The 24,466-nt window shown below is 37.6% G+C and overlaps 1 protein-coding gene across 1 annotated transcript in view; it reads right to left on the bottom strand.

Moving 5' to 3' along the window:
* NRCAM (neuronal cell adhesion molecule) overlaps positions 1 to 24,466 on the bottom strand; it is a 323,274-nt gene that overhangs the window by 139,341 nt on the left and 159,467 nt on the right. Inside the window, exon 3 of the mRNA XM_081146728.1 lies at positions 17,854 to 17,924. The gene's annotated coding sequence lies outside the window, so the exon portion shown is untranslated. The remainder of the gene's footprint in view (positions 1 to 17,853; positions 17,925 to 24,466) is intronic.

Raw genomic sequence — 24,466 nt, 5'->3', positions numbered from 1 at the left:
CCTAAAATTGAAGTATTCTATGTCATTTGGGATTGAATTTTATTTATTTTTACAACAACTACTACTTTTTACTACGGGCTTACTTTTTACCAGGTCCTTTGCATATGTTAACTCTTTTACACTTCTTCAAAACAGAATTTTTTCCCATTTACAGATTAAGAAAGTGAGGCCCACAGTGGTTAAGTTACTTCTCCATGTTCCTTACTTATTATTGGCAAAGCCAGGACTTGTGTTGTCCAATTAGGCTGTCTGACACCTGAGTCTGTACACTTGAAAACAACACTGAACTGGCCCTGTTTCCGTGGATGGAGAACAGCATTGTGACAACCACCAAATTATCTCTGTGGTCAGTGTCCTGTGCCAGAGGATGGCATCATGGGGCAGAGCCTCCTCAGGGCACTGAGGAAAGGCTTAACAAAAGGGGCTCCAGAACAGCTCAGCTCTTCTCTGTGCTACATACTGGGATTCTACACATGACTTTATTTGAAAAAGGCACCACTGAACCTACTGAAGGAGTGCACCTGGGCTAGTACAGAGTTCCCAAAGGTTGTGTGCAAGAAGCAAAGGCTACTTCTTTGTTCCACATAGTTGGAGATGGAAATCTGCACTTCTGCCTGCGGCACTTTCACACACCTCAAGGTCTTAAGAAAGATGGAAGAAACAGGGCAACTATTCAGAGAACCAAAGGTTTTTAAGCAATTGGCATTTTATCCTTATAACATGTGGACAAGGCTGAGCCTCTACACAATTTTAAAGCTGGGAAAGTTTCTCTATTGTACTTTTTCCAGTTCTGTACCAGTATCCTGATATCTTTCCCTGGAAAGAGCTGAAATATAGAGCCATCAAAGCATTACATGTGAATGGGATCTGGGAGGTTTCATTCATTTCGGCAAGGATTAAAAACTTAAAGTCCCTGGCAGATGGGAGAGTATATAGGTAACTCAGTGCTAATCTCATGTCTGCTATGTGATTGAAGCAGTAGCAGCTCAATAAATATAGAACTGAATTAAGGAAAGCAAGTTCTAGCAGAAGTTTATGTTCCAGCCAGCAGGCCAGGGGGACTTCGAGCATCCTGAAATCACTACATGAATTCAGCATCAAGGGCAATCCTTGGGGATTGATAAAAATTTTTATTGTTGATAGGAAACAGGCTGGCTTCAGTATTTGTGCTGGAAAACAGACCCAGAAATTGGAAGATCATTAGAAACATTTTTCTAATTCATTGTGGTTTTGCAACTAGCAAATTAAATGAATTATTGGGGGGAAACCCTCTAGGAAACAAATTATGATAATCCCTGTCCCTAAGTAATCTGTTTTCCTCTACCATTATAGAAACTGCTGGGTGACTTTGGCAGAATTCTTAATGTTATTTATATCTTGAGCAATGCAGTATTTTAATCTAATGAGAGTACTAGGCAAAAAATCAAATTTCTCTGAAGAAAAGGGTCTTTACTTAAAGTACATGTGGCTGGGGCAGTTAAGAGCCTCCTCTGTGTCACTGCCAGGAATTAGTCACAAACCAAATGCCCAATCAGTCTTTGTAAACTTATGATTAGCTTTCATCCCAACAAAGGCCATGTTTGTCACTGGGATACTCACTTTTCCAGCTACTGGTTAAAGGATCAATGACACACTTCAAAGATTTCAGGAACAGTTTCAGTTCTTTTCGAAGGGCATTTGTTCTCTCAAAAACAAATACTAGATTTGTTCATTTGTTCCAAAAAATAAGAGGAACATTTCTTTTGATTGTTTTCCAGCTCTACCTCCGCATTTAACAATGGGAAACCACAATACCCTTTCCTACTGCTAGTGGAATTTGTGAGTAAGCTGACATTTCTGAACATTAGGAAGTCAGAATGTTACACAAAAGTGAGGAAGAATTTATTTAGCTAATGACATTAGCTGACAAAGGGCTGAAACTTTTTCATAAGTCTGCATTGATTCATTCATTAGCTCCTTCATCAAGCAAATTAAGCCCACTGTATGCCAGGCAGTATTTCTGGTGCTGGGATACATTAATGAACACAATAGACAAATGTTCCTGCCCTCATGGACCTTATACTCCAGTGAAGGGAGACAGATAACAACAAAATAACAGGTAATTATATAGTTTTTTAGGTGGTAAGTACTATGGAGAAAAAAAACAGAACTAGAGAAGGAGGTAGGGGTTCCAAGGGTGTGTGTGTGTGTGTGTGTGTGCATGTGCGTGTGTGTATACATACATAGGCACACTTGCTCACCACAGGATCAGGAAATATCTTACCAAAAAGTGATATTTGAGCAAAGACCCGAAGAAGAGGAAGCAAGCAATTAGAACATATGCAGGAAGAGTGTTCCTGCATTAACAGGGAACCATAGCATGAAGGCTGCGGATGAAAGTGTACCTGACTTGTTCAAGGGACATTAAGGGGGCCAATGTACCAACAGCAGAGTTGGGGAGAGGAACAAGAGGGAGGACAGGATATGGGATTTGGCTTTGTACATGCTTAATTAGGATAAAGAAAAAGTAATATCCACAATAAAACACTTGATAATAAGAAGATAGTAAATATAGAAGTTTAAATAAAATGCATGTTGTAAAACCATATTTTATTACTAATGATCATATTTAAAGAAAAAAGTACATATCAATAATGATCATTGTCTAAAAGACATCACTGAAATTATTATCATCTAATTAGGTGAGGGACTCATGTATAGATAATTTTACTGTGTGGTGGTTTAAGGGAGTTGTGGGACAGGGCTCCCCTGTCCAAAAAGATAAATCCTGTGCACAAAATTCTAGAATTCTACTACTTTAATGATAGGATTTAAGTTTTCCTTCCTTTAGATCTTCAAGGCCATTTCTTTTCCAGATTCTTCTATTAGAACACAAACACTGGGATAGGACTGGAAAGGGGGCAGGGAAAAGAGTAAAAAATCACTTATCAGATGATTTCTGAGAAGCAGTAGGCAGCCAGTTGCCTTTGATAATCCTGTATGAATAAAACATGGCCTGGGCTCCTGTGGAAGAGCTCTAGGGGAAAGAGGTGAGATGGGAAGGTGGTGACAAGGTACAAAAAGCAAGCTTTAATTATGACTATTTCTATTAATGTGGACAGATGTCATGCCTGTGAGCAAACCACACTGATACTAAAATTCCAAGAACATTTTTTTAGATATAATCAGCCACATAAGAGATAAGAAAAATGGCCAACACTGATGTCACACCATCTTGTAGCAGGCAAGCATTCCTAACCATATTAAATTGTTTGTCCTAGAGTTTTTCTTCATTCTGTAGCCATTTATTCCACACAATATGCACGGACCTGTAATGGATATTTAGAATCACAGGTGCAGTGTAACAATCTTGACAGCTTTTAGATTTATTATTTGATGTGAATGGATAGCAGTGTAATAGCTTTGACTTCCATATTGTAACCAAAAATGCAGGTACGGCTGCCTGCCCAATGAAAGCCAAACTCCTGAGACAGGTGCTGGTGCAAAAGGAAAGAGGTTTATTCAGGTGCTGTGGGACTTGGGACTCCTCTTAAAGACCATTTCCCACTTCCTGCTCAAGTCCAAGGCTCTTATAGAGATAAGAAGGGGAGGAGTATTTTTTCTATCCAATTATCTTCCTAGCTTTCTGCACCCTTGACCAAGTCCATTCATCTTTCTAGCTTTTGGCACACTGGGTATAAGAAGCACCCCCTGCACCATCTTGGGCAATGGAGGAGACTCTGGGTGCTCCCTGTCCATGGTAGTGGGGAGGGGGGCTTCAGGACCTGCCACTAGGAAGACTGGAGATGTCCCAGCCAAGGGTGGACATGGTGCCCACACATTTGTAAGAGCCAGTTGAAGTCCTGGGGCACCCCCTGGATCCCTTTGCACCCTTGTCATTTTATAGCCTCCGACAGCCTGCTCCTCTGAAGTAGCCAGCCAGGCCTGCACTCTGGCTGATGATTGCCTACGGTAACAATATGAGACCTTATTTGTTATGTACACATAGCACATTGACAAGAATTCCCATATAATAAGATCTTCCCTTATTAAAGACTTAAGCACCTGATGGGCACATCTCTTGCCCAGGCATAGGTGTGGTTGTGAAGCATATGTGCCCTGGAATTAGACTAACTTGGTCTGAATCCCTGCTCTACAATTTACTAGCTCTGTGTCTATGGGCAATGTATTTAATGCTGAACCTCAGTTTCTTCATCTATAAAATGAGGATGGTCACAGGTTACTCTGAGGATAATATGACATAAAAACATGCTTAGAACATGTCTAGTACATAGTAAGCCTCATAAACAGTGACTGTTATTACAGTAGAACACAATGGTTTTCAGAGCAGGTACCACTGGGAATATTCAATTCCAGTGTTATGGTATTACTGTCTACATAAACATTTAATCCTTTCCACAACTTCTGTTGACATTTTTGATAGGTATGGACTAAAACAAAAGAAAAAAAAGAAGGAAAACCTTGATATTATAAATAAAATAGTGCTTAGGGAATATTTTGATTATTCTCAATTTTTACTGTAACACTGTGATAATTTTACCTTATTAAATATTGAACAAGGCCATCACCACTGGTAAGACATTAAAACATATTATATGAAGTTAAACAAATTTTTCTTTATGGAATACAGCCTTAGAGGATCGATCCCAGATGCTATTTTTACAACAAACATCTGTTTTCTAAAAAGTCATCATGTCATACATATATCTCAACAAAACAGAGAATCGTAAGACAAATGCATCCTTGGGTAAGTTGAGATGCTTTGAGAAAATAACTTGCCTCTATGTTGTGCCAAACTAGGGGCAACAATGTAACAAGAGCAGGTCAAATAAGCAGCTCCAAAGAAGGGTGGCAGTTGTCTACCCTGGTGGAGGCACATAGCCCAGGAGGAAATTTAAGTTAATAATAAAGGGACTAGGCAACATTTGTATCACACCTGGCTTTTTACAATCTAGATTTTCTTCATTTTCTTCTCTAATTTATTATAAAATTAAAATTATGGTGCTAATTTTGTGACACTAAAATGTTTTATGAATCAACAAAAGCTCAATCATGAAAAGAATGTTTTTAAATTCAAATACTTTTGATCAAAATATAATACTATCAACTCAGTAACAAAAAAACCTTTGTAAAAAATAAACTTTGTTTTACTTTACATTTAATCAGGAAACAAATTTTACTTACACTGAATGTATATTTCAATAGAACTAGATTTCAGCGACTCATAAATTCTCATTATAAATAATTCTTTATAAAGCTAAAAGAGGAAAATGCACAAGATTCTCTATAATCTCTGAATAGAGGTAAAACATTTCATTACAGTGAAGAATGTCAAGAAGAGAAAGGATAATTCTGATAAGAAAATGAATTTAAATTATAATGAACTCTTAAACATTATTTGCAATGAATTCTACATAAATTGAACAATTTTAAAATAGTGCTATTGCATATTCTAATAAATATGCCTCATTCCTTTTATCAGGAAGCAAATTACTGACAGATGATAAATGAAATTACATATAGATGCCAAAGTATATTATATGTCAGCCAGATTCAAAACAGTGCAAGTAAACTATGGAAAACAAACCAAAAGCATTTTTCCATAGAAAAAATTTATAGAAATGAAAATAAGTATTAGATAGTTCTCCAGAAAATAGGTTCTATGGTCTACATGGATTACCAATATAATTTCTTTTTTTATTTTTATTTTTTTAAAAATATATCTTTATTGATTACAGAGAGAGGAAAGTAGAGGGAGAGAGAGAGAGAGAGAGATAGAAACATCAATGATGAGAGAGTCACTGATCAGCTGCCTCCTGCATGCCCCCAACTGGGGATCAAGCCCGCGACCCAGGCATGTGCCCTGACCAGGAATTGAACCCCGATCGCTTGGCTCCTAGGTCGATACTCAACCACTGAGCCATGCCCGGCAGGGTGCCAATATAATTTCTAAGACAACAGGAACCAATGGAGAATTAGTACCAGGCACCTGGTAAATCGTTAGTAACAACAAGACTTAACTGGTAGAGCTGTAGAAGGAAGCAAACAGGGTGTCCCTATGGCATGAACCAAGTGACTGATTCCTAATCCATCCCATGTTTCTGGGATAAATGAAAGAACTGCCAAGTCAAATTTGGAATTTTTTTTTCTGCTTATCTTATGTGCATGAGAAGAAGAAGAGAAATTAGATAATTTTTTTATTCTTAAAAAAACTACAGTTCTTTTCCTTTTGATTGATTAAATAGAAGATGAATGGACAGTGATATGAGTTTTGATTATAAAATACCTAGGTGTTCAAAATGAAAAATTTCTATATATAAATTATGACTTGGGCATTTAAAATTATGATTTGGGGCATTAATTATGCCATAATTTGTCCATAAGTACACATAAATTTCCCCTGAAGCCAACACATAACACTAGGACACCATTTTTGAGACTTGTGATTCATCTTAGCACACACCCCAGGGTTAAGCTGTCTTTCATCTAGAAATCTAAAAGAATTATTGAAATGAAAATGTTTAATGTTTAATGGGCATTTGGCATGTACCTAACTGATCATCCTTTCCATATAGTGACCACAGGACAAAAAACAATAACCACGAACATAGCAATGGAAACAAACAATGCAGCTGTTTCCCCTTACATTGAACTCGTTTGTCTGCTTAGTAATGGTGACATATTATCCCACGTTATTGCTTCAAAAAATGTTTCCAGTGACTCTTGGGAATGCTATGCCCTTGGCAAAATTTCTTTGTTTAGATCACAATTTGAGAAACTCATTTCAGCCTAAATTGTATACATTCTAGGTCCTTAGGTTAATAAGAGTTTTTGACCTTTTGGTTTCTACAGCCAGTTCTTTTCTTGGATGATTGATGGCATTAATTCTCCTCACATGTGGTCCATGGGAAACCACCCCACTTCAAAAAAACTGTACTAATTTTAAGGATAACTTGGAATGACCAGTTATCATGCTGCCAACTCAGTTCTCTGAGTTCCAGAGGTGGAACTCAACTAAGACTGTATTCGTGAAATAATGAAACAAAACCCCAGCTAGATTTAAATAAAATGAGGAGAGGCAAGGGGTTTCTGTTCTCCAGCTGCAGCTTGTTTGATTCCTGGCATCTCCATTTACTATCCCCACAGCCTCTCTCTTAGTTTTGGGATGTCAGCACTCACGTATCTACCACAGGGATAGTTTCTGCTGTCCTTATAGTAACTACTTTCCTCATCTTCAATGTGCTTTCATTAAATTTTCCTAAAATACTGATGCCAAGTTAACCTTTTTAAAACAATGGTGGGCACACATCACTTCTCACTCAAGAACTAAATGGGTTCATGACTGAACATAATTCAAACTCAGTACAGTAGATTTACAATCAAACATATTTCATACTCAACATATTTATGACAGATTTTTTATCTTCCTCGAAAAAGCAGCCCTTCTGCACTTTGTATTCTGGTCAGTAACACCATCACCCATTCATCCAGCCTCTAAAGTCAGAGATCAAGCCCTGCTTTTCCCCATTCTTCATTCCCAATTGGCAGACAGGTCCACTGAAATGTAATTTAAACTGTCTCTTTCTCTGCAGCCCCTCTGCTAGGATCCTGGGTCAGGCCTTCTTGCTTCTTATCTCTCGCCTACTGCTGGATTCGGGCTCCCAATTTCATCCGTCTATTCTGCATACAGTTGCCAGGGTATTTGTTCTCAACTTAGATCTAATTATGTGACTCCTCTACTGAAGTCCTTAAGTAGAATCCCATACACCTATCCCAAATTCCTGGTCCAGACAACACTCTCCAACCTGCCTTCACAGCACCTCCAATTTCTCCACCTTCAGTCACAGTAATACTCAAAGTATATCGACTGCAAGGCTTCAATAGAATGTGAACGGTCAAGCCATATGTATATAACTAAAGAGTACAAGGACAAGAACCATGTCTTTTAATTCAGACTGCATTATTCACAGTTCCTTGGAAATAAAGAAGCAATCAACAATGTTTATTAATGAAGATGGCCACCACATAGGAAGTACATGTAGGTCCCATAAGTTAGTATTTTATTTGTATTAATAAAACCCAAATAACTCCAGAATAAACTCTGATTTATTGTCAGTAAAGTGGTGAGAGTCTAGGTTCCAGTATGGGCAATGGTCCCATAAGTCATTCAGTGGTTATTGAACACTCTAGTTGTGAAGAACTGGGTTGGACTTTCAGCTGAGGAAAATGTTTTATAAAAGAAAATCTTTTAATTGTTTGCTCTTTACAACAAATATCTTTCCATGCTTTCTCTGTGTCTCTTGAATCACTTACTGGATCAAGGCAGCTACATTTCAGTAATAAAAATAATTTGGAAAAATTCAGCAAATCCATTATAACGCAGATATTTCAAACCTATTTCCTCACTGAACTTGGGGAATGCTCACCCTAGTGTTCAAAATTTTGTTTTGAGGAAAATGAAAATGTCTATCAATTTACCATAAAGCTGCTCAGAGTAACCAACAACCATCAGCAACACATGGAAAGACCCAGAGAAAATTAGTGGGAAATTTTTCTCAAGGGATGACTTCTGGTTTTGGTATATAACAAGCATTCATTTCAATTTAACAAATATTTACTGAGAATGAACAAAGTACCCAGGATGGTGTAAGAGGCTGCCTAAGACATATTTTATTTTTTTCCACTTCTCTATGTCAAGAAAGCTTTTTAAGGGCCTTTAAAAATCTATATTAGTCAAATAATTTATTTTGTATAACATATCAATTCAAAAACCTTTTTTTTTTTTTTTGTATTTCTTTTTTTGTGTACATCAAGTTCCAAAAGAAAAACATATCTTCAGTTAGATTCTCTGTAAGAGGGAAATGTTACATAATGAAGAAATATTTTATAGGACACTTGGAACTTGATAGATATATTTTCTAGGTCATTAGAATAACTTTAATATGGTAGTTTTGTCCAGTTATATTTGTCAGATTCTTTCTTAGCTTTGTTTTGTTGCCCCAGGGAACAAAGCCACTTAGGAAATTGAATTAAATACATGCTCTCTGTGCTTACTGACAAAAAAATAGAAACTTGGAGAAACCACTTCCCCTGTGCTACTTTTCCACGTGGATTGTTCTCTGCCTTCCATTCTCTCCTTTCATAACCTGTTCCTATGGCCTTTGGTTCACTAGGCTAACAGCTTCTGTCAGCAAGGCTTTTATTCAGTACAGTATGAAAAGCTTTGCAGGAAAATGGATTAATCACGTTCTCTGCTGCTCTTTGTTTACCCCTTCGGTTCTTGTAGAATTCAAGCAAACCAAGAAAATGCATGTCTAATTGCAAATTCCTTCTTAGACAGTTATTTTGGTGCATTTCTTTTTCAAATGTATCATATAATGAAAGAGTCTCTGAAAATCAAGTAAAATTAATTTTCCTAAATATGTCTTCCACATCAAATATATTTATAATGATTCAAACATGTATTTTGTGTACCTCAAGTTCCAAAAGAAAAGCTTATGTATTCAAATGCCAAGGAAGTAATTAAATATGTTACTTTTTTATTTTCCATAAATATTCCCTGTGAGACAGACATAAATAAGCATTTTAAAGTAATGCAATGGGATTAGATGTCATTAATCAAATAACAGAAGTCATGTAGTCTATGAGTCTCCAAAGAATACCTTTTAATGGCCTTATTACTACTAAATCTAAATAGAATAAAGAATCTTCATGCAAGTCTTATTCTTGAAAATATCAGAATGCCATTCTTTGCCATTAATTTCATCCAATAATTAAATGGTATAAATATTGGTGACTTTACTACTTTATATAATAGTTTCATAATTCTCTAATATATAAAAGTTCCCCTCTTGTTCAGGACGAACTTGTTTGCTCTGCTTTCCCCAGTGTAAAAGAAGTTTTTCTGAAGAGAACTGATGATTTCTTGTTAAAATGTTACAGTTGGAGCCAAAGACAGGGAGGGCAACACCATTCTAGGTCAGAAAGTTTAAAAAGTAGCAGTAGAATTCTTATGTAAATAACAAGTAAACGATACTAAACAAATAAAAACTCCCACTCATTTTTTTCAAAACATTGGCCAGGCAGAACCCCGCCTATATGAGACTTTTTGGAAACAAGATATGAAAACATATGTGGTTTAATGGGAATTTGTAATACAGCAAGAAAAGTTATCACCTGAATGAAGCTGACTGGAGACAGAATCACTCTGGCTGGGCCAGAGATGGGAATGTCTGCCTCTGGGAAGACTGGACTTCCCAAAGATGCCAAGTTCACCAAGTATCTAATGGACAGTCTATTTGCATATCTTTTCCTGTTTCATTCCAGTGAAGTATTCACTCAAGAAGTATTTTCAGCTTTTTATGTTTACAAAAACTTTGAGAACAACAAAAATGAAAATCAGGGCCGCATCACACACAGGACAGACAGATGGCATAAGTGCATATACCTTTAGCTACAAGATAATTCCTTCTATGAACTTCATAGCGTATAGAGTCACTGCTACATTATAGTGTAGAACACTTTTGTGAGACAAGACTGTTTCTGTAAAAAACCTCCTAGATCTGTTGCTTTATTTATAAAGGCACTGGTGTGAAATATACACCCAGAGACCACGTACAAATGGGCTCCTGTGCGCGACGCAGCAGGGCGAGGAGGCACATCCCACACACCTCAGGTGCAGTGGAGGCTTAAGGAGGCATCACAGGAGCACATTAATCAACACATTCGGGGAATGCATTAATCAGGGCTGCCCCGTCAGCTGGCATGCCCCATTGTTTAACCGTGCATGCTAACGAACACGAAGCAGCAATATGTGGATTTCCACCATGCTGCAAGAAACAAAGCCCTCAGGACTGCCCCATGCACCACATCCTACTCAACGACACTTTCAATAGAAATCATTCTCTCCTATATTCGCACTAGTTTATGGGCTTGCTTTCTACAGCAGTCAACCAGAAACAAAGACCCTTTATAGACCAGCTAAATTTGACAAAAGCTATAGAAATGCTTTCTGCAGATATGAAAACTTGAATCTTCCAAGAGATTTTTTTCTTTGCCTTACAAAACGAATGCTGTTGTGAAAGGCAAAATAAAACAAAACAAAGCAAAGCAAAGCAAAAAAAAAAAGTCCAAGCATCTACTTGTGTATGCAGTCAGATGTGACAGCGACATGCTGCATTACCAGCAGGGGCCTGGTCTGGCCTCCTGCTCCTCCCTGGGCTTCATTTTCCTCCTGAGTAGTTCTCTAGATAACCCTCCTGTCAGGGTTTGACTCCCTCCAAAGGCAGCCAGGGATGAAATGTCCAGATGCTGGAAGAAAGGGCTCTGATAAAGTCCCCACAGGACTTTAGCAAACATTTCTACCTCTAAGTATACAAAGTTACTTGGACCGGAACATTTAAGGCTTTCTAGTGTTATCAACACTGAGTATCTCACTCCGTAGGTTATAGTGCACAAAATTCAATAACTATTGATTTTGGTCATGAGAAGGCTGAACATAAAGATCATAATTCTGAATGAATAAGGAATACCATTTATAAGTATCATTTTGAATAAGCTTCCTCTGAGAAGCAGAGTTGTTTCATTAGAGGTTGTACTTGTTGGGAACACGGGCCACCGGGCAGTTGCTCCCTTCTCTGGGGGGCAGAGTTCTAGTCATTTCAGTGAGCCCCCAAATGAAAGCCCATGGCCAACTGATCTAGCCTTATCTCATCACCAGATCTAATTCTATTGATACTAGAAAACATTTAAAAAATACAAGCCAAAAGTGCAGCAGGGAAAAAAAATCTGATCCAGTGAGTATCTGGACAGAGCTATTTGCAAATGTCATTGCATCAGCCCTTTGGTGTATAAATGCTAAGTTGCTATGAATTTCCTCTACTGGAGTAACTCAGACAATTTTCTCCTTCCAATTTCAAAGCAGATATTTCTCCCCACTAGACCACAGTGGGAGGAGAGGGGAAGAATGCTTGAAAGTTGCGGGATTCTTCTAATGACTACCAGCACTAATTGTTGCTGCCACAAAAACATAATGCCACCGTTCTCCTCATTCTCTCACCCTTGCATGATCACCCAACTCCCACTATCCCTTACGCAAGCATGCTGATGTCTTTCTTCAGATACCTTTCAATGGCTCTTTCTGAGCCTTCAGTGACAGTTAACAAACTGAACAGTCCGGAGTAATAGGGGGGGAAAGGGTGAGTTTCCAGAGAAAAAAAGAATTACGAGGATAGGATGCAAGGGGCAGAAAAGACTTAATCAATAAAAGCATCCCAATCATGGATGCCATAACTCAGAGTTAAATATCAGGAAGTGTATTGTAATTCAACTTCCCTACAGAATAACTGTACATGAGGTTTAATGTTCTTCCATCTGACCTCGGGTCACAGACATTACTCAGACTCCACGTAGAAGTGGAAAGCTGGACAGTACATGAGGGTGGAAGAAGAAGACGTCCTCTCTCTCATTCACTTTCCAGGAATGCTGAACTCTGGTGAGCAGCAGTCATTCCATGAGGAAGTTTGCCACAATCACAGTGGAGGGACTGTCCAAGGCTGCTAATGTTCAAGAGATGTGGTCACTCATCATAGGTCAGGGCAAAGAGGGAGTAAGTAAGTATAAAAAAGATCATTCTGTTTTGCTAGCTGACTAAATACCTCATCAAATTTAAAACAATAAAGATAACCACCATACTGTTGTTTGTGTTTGTTTTGTGTGTGTGTTTGTTTTGTTTTTTGCTTAGTCCCTTCATCTTTTTTACCCATCCCCGCAGGGGGGAGGTAAAGAGGGGATAGGAGGGATAAATGGTGATGGAAGGACACTTGACTTGGGGTGGTGAACACACAATACAATATACAGATGATATAGAATTGTACACCTGAAATCTATATAATTTTATTAACCAATGTTACCCCAATAAATAAATAAATAAAACAAAACAATAAAGAGGTGAATAAACTTTGCTTAGATTTAGATCTCTATCTTGGTTTTTGTAAGTTCTAGGCTTCCTGGGGTAACTGCTTTATTCATTAGCTTTCCATCTCTAGTTTTGTTAGGTAAGTATTCCTTGTGTGGATGATATGTGTTTCCAGGATTTGTCCAGTGCCACATAGCATGGATAAAAACTTCTCAGCTTTAAAATGATGCTGTAGAATGAAATTTTGGTAGATCTCTTTACTGTCAAATAGTATTAAAAACAGTAGGCTTTGTAATAAAATATTGATCACATTTACAAATCAACTTAATTATACAATAGTTTTTTACTGTTGTCAGTTTTACTATTTCCTATTCAATATGTGCAGTTGATCCTTGAGCAACACAGGTTTGAACTGTGTGAGTCCACTTATACGTGGATTTTTTTCCCCATAAATACCTGTACTGTTTTTGAACAGTGGTTGGGAATCTGTAGATGTGGAGAGCCAACTGTATATATTGATTTGTGCCATTTTATATAAGGAATTTGAGCATCCTCTGATTTTCGTATCTATAGGGGGTGTCCTAGAACCAATCCCACGTACATACCAAGGGACAGCTCAAGTTTTAGAGGAGTCAAAAGTTATATACAAATTTTCTACTGTATGAGGGCTCAGGGCTTCTAGCCCCTGCATTATTCCAGAGTCAAGTATAAGTACCATTCTCCTGAAATGTATGCATAATTTAAAAAAGTTAGTACTATGAGTCCAGGGAAAGAACAACTTTCAAGTCACTAACCAAAAACAACCATTAAACAACTCCAATATCTTGTCAGAGTTTCTTTCTTTCTTTCTCTTTCTTTCTTTCTCTCTCTCTCTCTCTCTCTCTCTCTCTCTCTCTCTCTCTCTCTCTCTTTTTCTTTCTTTCTTCTTTCTTCCCTTCCCTTCCCTTCCCTTCCCTTCCCTTCCCTTCCCTTCCCTTCCCTTCCCTTCCCTTCCCTTCCCTTCCCTTCCCTTCCCTTCCCTTCCCTTCCTTTTTTTTTTTTTGAGGGGGGGGTGGTGAAAATGATAAGGTTTATGTCTCTTATGCTCTATATTCATCATGGGTTGGCTGATGCTCAACTTTTCTAATATTCTCTTTCAAAATGACAGAGTTGTCACCACTTCAACTACTTCTTTTTCCCCCATTTATCTTTACTGTTGAAATTATTACAGATGTCCCCTTTTTTCCTCTATTGATTCCCTCTACCTCCTTCCTACTTCCTCCCCAGGCCTTCACTGCACTATTGTTGGTGTACATGGATTATGCAAAAATGCATATAAGTTCTTTGATTAATCTCTTCCCACCCCTTCTCCCCGTTCCCTTAAGATTCGTCAGTCTGTTGCATGCTTCGATGTCTCTGGATCTATTTTGTTCATCAGTTTATTTTGTTCTTTAGATTCCACGTATAAGTGAGATCATGTGATACTTGTCTTTCTCTGACTGGCTTATTTCACTAAGCATAATACTCTCCAGGTTCCTCCATGCTGTCTCAAAGGGTAAGATATCCTTCTTTTTCATAGCTGCATAGTATTCCATTGTGCAACTGTACCACAGCTTTTTAATCCACTCATCTACTGATGGGCACTTGGGCTCTTTCCAATCTTAGCTATTGTAAATAGCGCTGCTATGAACATAGGGATCCATATATTCTTTCTGATTGGTGTTTTGGGATTCTCAGGATATATTCCTAGAAGTGGATCTCTGGGTCTATCATTTCACATATGCCAGAATGACTACCATCAACAAATCAACAAACCACAAGTGCTAGAGAGGGTATGGAGAAAAGGGGCACCCTAGTACACTGCTGGTAGGAATGCAGACTGGTGCAGCCACTATGGAAAACAGTATGGAGTTTCCTCAGAGTTCTCTTTTTATATAACTTTTCAAAAGGGGGCATACTTTAAGGTGCAGCAATGGCCATGATTCTTCTTCAGATTCATTATGGTTACAACCAGAACCAAACTTATGTAAATGCAGCTAGAGCGGAAAACCAGTTGTTATATGGAGTGATTTTGGGGGTGTTCTTTCTCTTCACTCTGGTTGCCACTGAAATTTCACCATTGCTTACCTGCATTTTATTTTTAAATTTTTTAAATTTCTTAATATTTTAACTTATCTTTATTTTATGTTTTAACTTATCTTTATTTTAACTTATCTTTATTTTAACTTACCTTTATTTTAACTTATCTTTATGTCCCCATTCCCCCTCGCCCCCCGTTGTTCCCCTCCACTCTGTACCCAGCCCCTCCAGGCCTTCACCATACTATTGTTTGTGTCCAAGGATTATGCATATATGCATATAAGTTCATAGGTTAATCTCTCCCCACTTACCCACCCACCTCTGCCTTCCCTCTGAGAATTTTGGTCATTTCCATGCTTCTATATCTCTGGATTTATTTTGTTCATTGGTTTATTTTGTTCATTAAATTCCACATATGAGTAAGATCATGTGATACTTGTCTTTCTCTGACTGGCTTATAATGCTCTTCAGGTCTCACCATGCTGTCTCAAAGGATAAGAGATCCTTCTTTTTTACAGCTGCATAGTATTTGAAAGTTTCACCTGCATTTTAGCTCAAGGTTTGCAAGCCAGGCAGAAGGCAGATTTTCTTTAGAGAAAATTTACACATTAGCATGAATGATGAATGTGAACACAGTTTTTAAATGCTACTGGAAATCGGTAAAGATAGCACTTTCCAGAGAAGGAAGTCAGTGTAAGAGTGGGCGTTCACAAACCACAGTTCTGGCTGCTCCCATCTTTCAGAGAACATAGCAAGCACACCAGAGAATATGGGAAAGACTACTGAAAACATGAGCTACAAAAAACTTTCTGATTCTAATGTCAGAGGATGAATTCTTGAATAGCCTGGGGACATTCTGAATACAAGTGTGCCTCAGAATTTTGGGAAATTTTAGGGAGTCTTTGTGAGACTAGAGAAAGAAATGGGGAAGACACTCAGTATCTAGTTTCAACCAGATTAAATCATTCACAAAGATAAAATGAGGTATTTTAGTGGGTTCAATAGTGACAACTAAAAATTCACTTTAGTCATTTAACAAAAGACTAGCCAAAAAGATCAATGAGAAGAATGTGCTGAGAAAGGTAGAATTGAACCTTTTTACTATTATTCTAGAAGATAGAGATTTTAAGTCAAATAACTCTCACACAATGAATAAGAGAGAAAATAATGGAAACATTCAGATAAACTCCCTTAGAAACCAGCTGACAGCACCTTCAAAAGTGGGACAGCACCCTTTATTGAGCCCCATCGCTGCCCCCTTAAAGGGCCCCCATGTACTCCTTTCTAGTGGTCCCTTCTCTGGCTTTGTCTTCATGTGTTTTCTCCTTTTACTAGACAACCATTTATAGATAAGTTCCTGGTCTTGCTGGTTTTTTACCTCTCGTAGGTATCACACAATGTATTACCTACAGAAGAACTTACTGCTGATAGTAGTATTTTATTGATAGGCCACTTTAACTCCATTACTACTAATTCCTAGTTTCTAACAACTGTGATTTGGTATGTACACATTTTCATGTCCCTGTCAGAACCGATGGATCTTACTTTTATATTACATTGCTTACCTTGCAGATGTTCTTTATGTCATGAAATATGGACTTGTTGGAGGGGTATGTATAGGTATATCAAAACATTACAAAATGTGTCATTTTATATTAACTACAAAGGCTTTCTATTAAAAGAGTCATTTATACAAATTAAGGCTCTTTTGATCTTTGTCATACTCAATTCAGCAATTTTGTTAGTCTTCACTAATTTTCACTTCTCAAGAACTCTTCAAGCAAAACAAAATGTGTGTTATTTGATTTACAAAGCAGTGTTCTTAGTTTCCAGGCTACTAATTTGGGGATTTCTGGTAGTATTTTGAAACACTATAAGAACTAGTTAGTCATATAATACCAGTTTCAATACAACACAATGAAAGCAAATGGAACTAAGGCATGAATCATTTCCTCTTAAATACAAAACAACATCTGAATGAATCAAAGAATCCTCAAGGACAAGGGACAACATGCTTAGAATATTTTACTACCTCAAAATCTTGCATACAACCTTCTTTTCTTAATTAAAGTCCATGAGAGTGTATTTCTCAAATGAAACCTATGAAGTAAGGACTAAATGTCTGAACAATCATGCTCTCAGAATTTTTTTAAGAAAGCCATTATTGGTTGAGATATGATTCTCTAGACTATGTTCCAGATCTCCAAGTAAGATATTTTTCATGAAGTTCAATACTATAATAATGGCCTTTCAGAAGGCATCATAGGCCTGGCAGAGTCCATTCTAAAGTTGATAATTCTAAATGACATAAATAAATGGGAATGGGGTGAGCAGTGGGAGTGGAAAACGGGGTGTGTGTGTGTGTGGGGGGGTGTTACAAAGCAGAAAACACAGATCAAAGTAATATTTAAACTTTCCAAAAGGACTTTTGTATTATTTGGACTTCACTGTGAGACAAGAAAAATCATGTACAGATAATATGTTCTTGGAAGATTTTTGATAAATGATTAAATAACAAAGAAAACTCTTTTCTTGTAAACAATTCTTGTCATTTTAAATCTGATTCTTTCAGAAAATGTTGTTTACTAGCAATGCTTTTATTCTGCTGTCTACTTCCTGAAGTTTATAATTAATAATTTAGTAAAACAAAAATTGTATTACTATGATAGGACACGAAGGGCTGGTTTTCTTCACTATGTGTTCTATGCATTTGATCCATCCTTTTTGACAAGCAGTATGATTAATATTTTTGCATCTATATGCCTACTCTGTCTTTTATCATACTCTCTGAATTAAAAGGTATTAAATATGGCAATAATATCACATAATCACATCATTTTATGGTATAATTCCCTTCTTTTAAGAAGATAAGCTCCTACCTTTGAAGAAGGTCTGAATAAGTCGTTCTTCCTTTTAATACTTAAAAACCAAAAGTCTTCTCAGTATTGCTCTGTGGGTTGAAGAGTAGGGAGAAATGTTAAGACATTTGTCATCAATCACAGCAGATTGACAACACATTAACTCCTGGTGACTCCCTGATGGGAAACACAGTTATAGAGGGACCATGCAAGGAAAGACAAATTATGAATAGATTTGGCAAAACACATCTCTGCTGGTTTCAATCACAAGTGACAGCAGAGAGGTAACTAAAACTTTACTATCCCCTTAATAGAACCCATCCCAAAGAGTCATGTCTGTTTCCTCTTTTCAGTTTATGGGAATAGAGAGATTTTTGTAATGCATTTATATGGTATGGCTAAAACACTTCCTTGCTGTGGGCTGCTTATTATTATTATTATTAAATTTTTCATTTAATAGAGCAGGAATTCTTTTGACTGTTTTTGAACGTCCCCAAGTTTTCAATGAGGACATAAGTAGATGATGGGAATAGCCAAGAGGGGAGCAGCCCCAACTGGACTAGGACAAAGACTCAGCTATGGAAAGCTCCAGAGCTTGGTCCTCTCTAGCTCTCTTCTCCTCAGCCTAAGTGTTTCCTTTGCAAATATTCCAGCTGAGAATTAGCCAGAGAAGGACAACACAGACAGGGAATAGTACAATCACAGTTGAGCACAGTAGGTTTCATTTCTATTTTAGACAACCAACTCAGTGACATCACGGTTTTCTAAAGGAGGATTTGTAGTTCTTTGGACTTTGGATTTTTGGAAACAGAAGTCATACTATCAACCTCTGAAAAACCCTTCAGAGATGAGAAACAAGTGTCAATTCAGGAGCTCCCGGCTGCACGCAAATATTAAGACAACTGTGATTCCCTTAATAAAATAAGATGTGTAATCAGCTCTGATGTTTTAGTTTATGCATGTATTATAGAGTATTTTCTGTATTAAATTGCAAAAAGCTTTATCTTAATTACATATCAAACTAATCTTAATAGAGATTTTCATTGGGTTTGATGCAATGATATTTTATCAGAACAAAATGTTAATGTTGCGAAGGTTAGTGACTCTTCCTTGGAATTAAAACCCATTTTTAAAAGTTCCCCTTAAAAAAAAACTCTCTAGAGGTGTATAGGAAAGAGTCCACAGGGATTCAAAGCTATGTCTACAAGCAATAATTCAGTTTCACAAACATACAGGACATTTAATATGTATCTGTCAATACATTACATGAACATAAACAAGGAAAAAATAAAATGTAAACAAGACATGTTTCCTATCATAATGGATCTCAGTCCAGATGTTAATGGGAAAAACAGAACTACCACTAACCATCATAAAATGCAATAATTATAGAGCATTATGAAACCACAGAAGAAGGGGGCACAGAAGAAGGGGGCTTTCTACAAGAGATAACACAAAAGTTGAACCTTTAAGGTGGGTAGAAACAGCATCTTGAGGCGAAGGGCAGAAGCAAAGGAATGGCAATGACAAAGTGGGTGATGTGTCCCTCTAGTAGAGCAATGAAGCTATAGGCACAGTGATTAAGGGGGGTGGGGTGGGTGAGAGTATGGCAAAAAGAAGAGGTTACAGAGGTCATTTGAAAGCAGAGTGCATAGGACCTTTTGAACACCTCCCAATTTATGAGTCTGGATTTGAACTTGATAACAATGTGGACCTAATGAAGATTTTAGGTGAGATGAAAGAAAACTTGTCAGTAGTGTGGGTAACTGACTGAGAGAGGGTGGAGGTTGGAAAGGGAGGCTGTTTAGAGGGTTGTTTCAGTTACCAACATACAAGATTATTGGCTTCTAGGGGGTAATCACTGCCTCCTCCCTAAGCCTACCCACAACAAGCACACATTTGCCTCTTCCCCAAGATGAATCAGAATACACAGATGGAACACTTATTTCAGGGTAAGAACATTGATTTGGCCACGACAGCTGATATTATTGCATATTTTTTACTTTATCAATAGAATAATTTTGTGACTTCCTGTTGTCCAATATGTAAGTGCACCTTATAGGTAGAATTTGATTAGGTCAATAGGTGGCTGTGGTCTCATTTCTCTCCTCTCCATCTTCCCACCATCTCTCCCCAGGCATCTCAGCTTTGTTTTGGGGCGTGCCCATGACCTGAGGTCGGTGGATTACCCCAGTGCCATACTTCACAACTGAGAAACATCCGTCCGCATCCTTTTTCCCTGTTGCTGGATGTGGGCCCTGGATCCGTCTTTTTCTTCACATTGTAGTGTTAATGTCTTGACACTGGTTTGGGCTTAAGGGAATCAGAGCCTGCCCTACAGAGTACTTTACTTTCAGGTCATTCAAGCCAACCTCACTTAGGGAACAGGAGCCTATCATGTCTTCTAGCCTATTGTAGCAGAGCTTTGTATTGGGGCTCAAGGCCAAAGCCTCAGCTAATGATACATTTAAATTTTCTCTTGCTTTGTCAGTGTTACCACTACAAATATCTCCTTTGGGGACCTCACAGGCAGAACAGAACATAAGCATTCTTGGGTCTCTTGGCCAAACCATACTACAATCCTTCATCTCCAAAAAGTCATGGTAAGATATATATGCAACTCAAAAGGGTAGCCTGTTCCTTTCTTCTTAAAGTCTTTTTTAAAACAAATTTCTATGTATGGTGAAATCAATAAAAACTTCAAGTGCTTTAGTTTGCTGACCCAAGCCCTTTAGGGGAATCTTCACCCTAATTACTTGGCACCCCTTATTGTGTCTGAAGAACCTATACCACATTGCTGTGGAGCTATTGCTGAAAATCTGTATCACAGATGACTAGAGGCAATAGCTAAATATGGGGGAATGAATCAAAGACACATGCCAACAAAAATTAATTTACTGTAATTTTTACCTACAAGAGATAAGAGAGCTAACATTAAATGGGCTACTACTATGTCCTAGACCTGTATACATATTGCAGGTGATGCACCAATTCTATAATTATACTATTGTTTCAACACATAGGCAGAAACTGAAGCACCGAGAGGTCAAATAAATGGCTCTAGTTACACAACTAGCAAGTAGTACATCTGGAATACAATACTGTTTCTGTCTAAATCCAAAACTTGTGCTTCTTCATCTTTACACTATGGCTCCTGAGAGAGGACAGAATAAACTTGGAGCTGGGGTGCTACTGAGGGCAGGGCAGAAGTTGTCGGAAGAATGGTCAGACCAAGAGGGAGGCATTGAGGAAGCCAAGGGCTAAGGGGATCAGGAGGGGAGGAGAGTGGCCCACAGGGTCAAAGCCTGCAGGAAGGAAGCAAGTAGGGAGAACTCAGCAGCTGGCAGTGGGAAGTCTCTGTGGCCTGAGCTCGTAACTATCACTACCTCCTGGGAGATGGTGGTTTCCAGCTTTTAGTCACACTTAAGTGCACTATCATTTCTATGCCCCTCTGCCAAGTATATCTTTTATTAATAATGTTTCACAAAATGGGCAGGTATGAAAATACTGTTGGGTATGGTGTGGAAGAAGTTTTTTTGAACATAAATTTTAAAGAGTCAGTGTGGTTCTTTTGGTTAGTTTGAATAGTTTTTAGTATAATTCAATTCAGGGCAAATTTCCCTCAAAAGAACACATATGTAGTTTTGCATAGGTGTGATTTCCCACAGGCATTATGTGGAAAAGTTATTTCATCCTTGCTAATGTTACTGATAGGGCACTGCTTCATTTTTAACCTCCCTGTGATGATTTAAACCCTCAAGCCTTTGCAAAGACCACCAAAAGACTATTAATTGTATTACTATGTCAGCAATTATGCCAAATATTTCTAGGGAATGAATTTTTGTTACATTCATTACTCTTGCTTTGACAACTGTGTCAATGGGTTTTCATCACTCTGAAACACATTTAGAAGGACAGAATAGGGTAATACATCATTGCTAAGGATTATTTTTCCAATAACAAAGTAACCGTTTAATTTTTTTTACCAAAATATAATCAACTTATCCTATTAAATAAAACCAGTCCTAAGTCAAAAGATCAAGATGAGATCTGATGTAATTTAAAAGTAACCTTCAGAAAAGGTGAATAATATTTAGGTAAAAAATGTAAACCCAAAGGCCACAGTACACACAATGAACCAATTACAATTAAAGTAATTCAATGGTGCATAAGTGTTACATAAAAATTCAATAATTCAAGAACATGAATACTTGCCTCAGCAACTCATGGAAAAATAAAATATTGACCTACCCTAATCCTTCCAAAGTAGATCGAACTATTGACTGGCATGAATTTTTTGCAGGAATTATTATTTTTTAAATATTAGAATCCATAACATTTAATACAACTGAAAATCTGTTATTACAAACACTAGATGGTAAAAATTATCATTAAGCAAAAACTCTCAAAATCTCATTTTGTTTATACTCTCTGGAATAACTATGAGAACATTAACCATGCTTATTCTTTGGTTTCTGTGAGGATGACTTCTAAAAACTGGCCTTATTGACGATATAACAAAGGATAGATTACATTAAAATATCAAGCATCTGACCCCTCAAGCCAACTCTTTTTAACTGTGAGACTTATTTCTAGTTTATACTTTTAAGAAGTAAACACAGCTGAGAAATACTTTTTAGAATATCAATTTTGAAAACCTTACCTGTAACAATATATCTATACCCCTGCACTACTATGTATTTCTGTAGCATGCAAAATTATTTTGCCCTTTTATCACTATAAAATGATAGCAATTTAAAAACTTATTTTTAACCCTTGGTCTTAACAAAACTTCAGTAGTATCAAAATCATGGACTAACCCCAAAACAATTATTTTTTATTAACTTCCTGCTTTTGACATGATATTTTGACTGAATTTAGGGTCCATTCATACTTATTAATGAGACAAAAGGATAAACAAGCAGCCCTATTAAAATTGGCATTTATCTTTGGTTTCTCTGGGGCATGTCTGTCTTCCAGCAGCTTAATAAAGCTTGGTATGGGAAAATGCCAAAATCATCTTGAAACCCAGTTCTCCCCATTTTAGCAGACTATGAAACTTAATACATTCCAAAAAGCAGAGAGTATGGTCTGAAATAAAGCAGGTTCTCCAACTAATACCCCAACCTGACAGTATGCAGAGGGGCGAACATCTACCACCACCTGGCTGGCTCCTGTTCTGGGGACACAAGGTACTGACTTCTAGCCCCAATTTTAGCCTCTTGCAAGACTAGTAAATTTGTTGGGACTTGGGACCAACTCAATAACCTCTTAAGTATCAGGATGGGAGAAAGGCTGATGGGATCCATTCTGACGGGAAACTTGCTTCCCCTGTACATTTCTGCTTTACCTTTCAGAGAAAGGAAACCGCTGACCCCTTGATAAATCAAATTAAACGGATTGAAGGTTAACCACCCCCAGAAGCTTTGACTGCTTCAAGTGACATCACCATTTGCTACCTTACAGACTGGTGCAAACATCCAATAGTGGGCAAATCACATTGATCTACGGCAGGCTTGTACATACGCCATCTCACTGTCTGTCAGTGCACACTGTCACATACATTATTGTAACATTTCATGGTATATAGTACATGCACATTTTATGGTTTTATAGGAGGAATTACTGTAACTATACATGGAAGCCCAGTGATCCAGTTTGCAGTAACAGCTAGCAGTCACAGGTAGAGTGCTTACAGGGAAGAGGCTCCCTGTCCAGGGTCTACATTTCCAGCTCCCCCTGCATCTGGGTGAGACTGTGAGATGTAAGAGAGCTAATATATGTCACTTCTTTCCCTAGATGTTAAGAAGCAAGAATGTCTTTCCCATTCCTCTTATCTATCCACTGTGGGCTGGATGTCAATGTTCAGTGTGACTAGAAGCCACATGGCATGGCCTCTGTCAGCATAGGCCTCTGAAGGGTGACGAGCGGAGATCCTTCACTTCACATAAATGATGTACATTATGAGCACTAGAATGTTACATGAGTAGGAAAGGAACTCAAATCCAGAGAAGTTTCTACAATTTGGAGGTTTCTTACACCAGCTAGCTCTGCCCTATCTAGTAGAGTCAGCATGTTACAAACATAATAGAAACCTTAAATTGAATCTATTCTTCATTGGTCCTTTGTCTGTGTGTATAATCTAGCAGAAACATATTTAATTTAAAAATATTAGTATACTCAGAGCAGTAGAGCAAAAGTGATTAAAGAATATAAAATAAGTTCAGTTAAAGACAATTAAAGTAACAGTGTTTACTTCTCTTAGGGAAGAAAAAGTCTGAAGAAGGCTAGCTAAATTGTCAGTAAACATATGAAGGTCCTAAGAGTTTTTATAGCACATAAGGAGAAAATATTTTTCAGCATCATTAAATATAAACCAAACAAAGAGAGAAGACTTACACAATGGTATATGAAGTAACACTGTACCTAGAACATGGGGAAGATTGAATGTTTTTGAGAGAATCTGATTCAGTAGGTGTAGGCAGGGCCTGGAAATCCACCTTAATAGGCAGTGCCAGGGGGTCTGACGCAGGTGGTCACGGGACACTCCATGAGCAACATGATGAAGAATGTTTCTAGTGTAATGACGGTTAAACAGTGAAATACACCACTATGTGAAGTTGTCAATTTCCTT

Source organism: Miniopterus schreibersii (assembly GCF_964146895.1).
Source record: "Miniopterus schreibersii genome assembly, chromosome: 9".
NCBI classification, from domain to species: Eukaryota; Metazoa; Chordata; class Mammalia; order Chiroptera; family Miniopteridae; genus Miniopterus; species Miniopterus schreibersii.
Note: the sequence above shows the minus strand (reverse complement) of the source record. Positions and strands in the feature narration are given on the sequence as shown.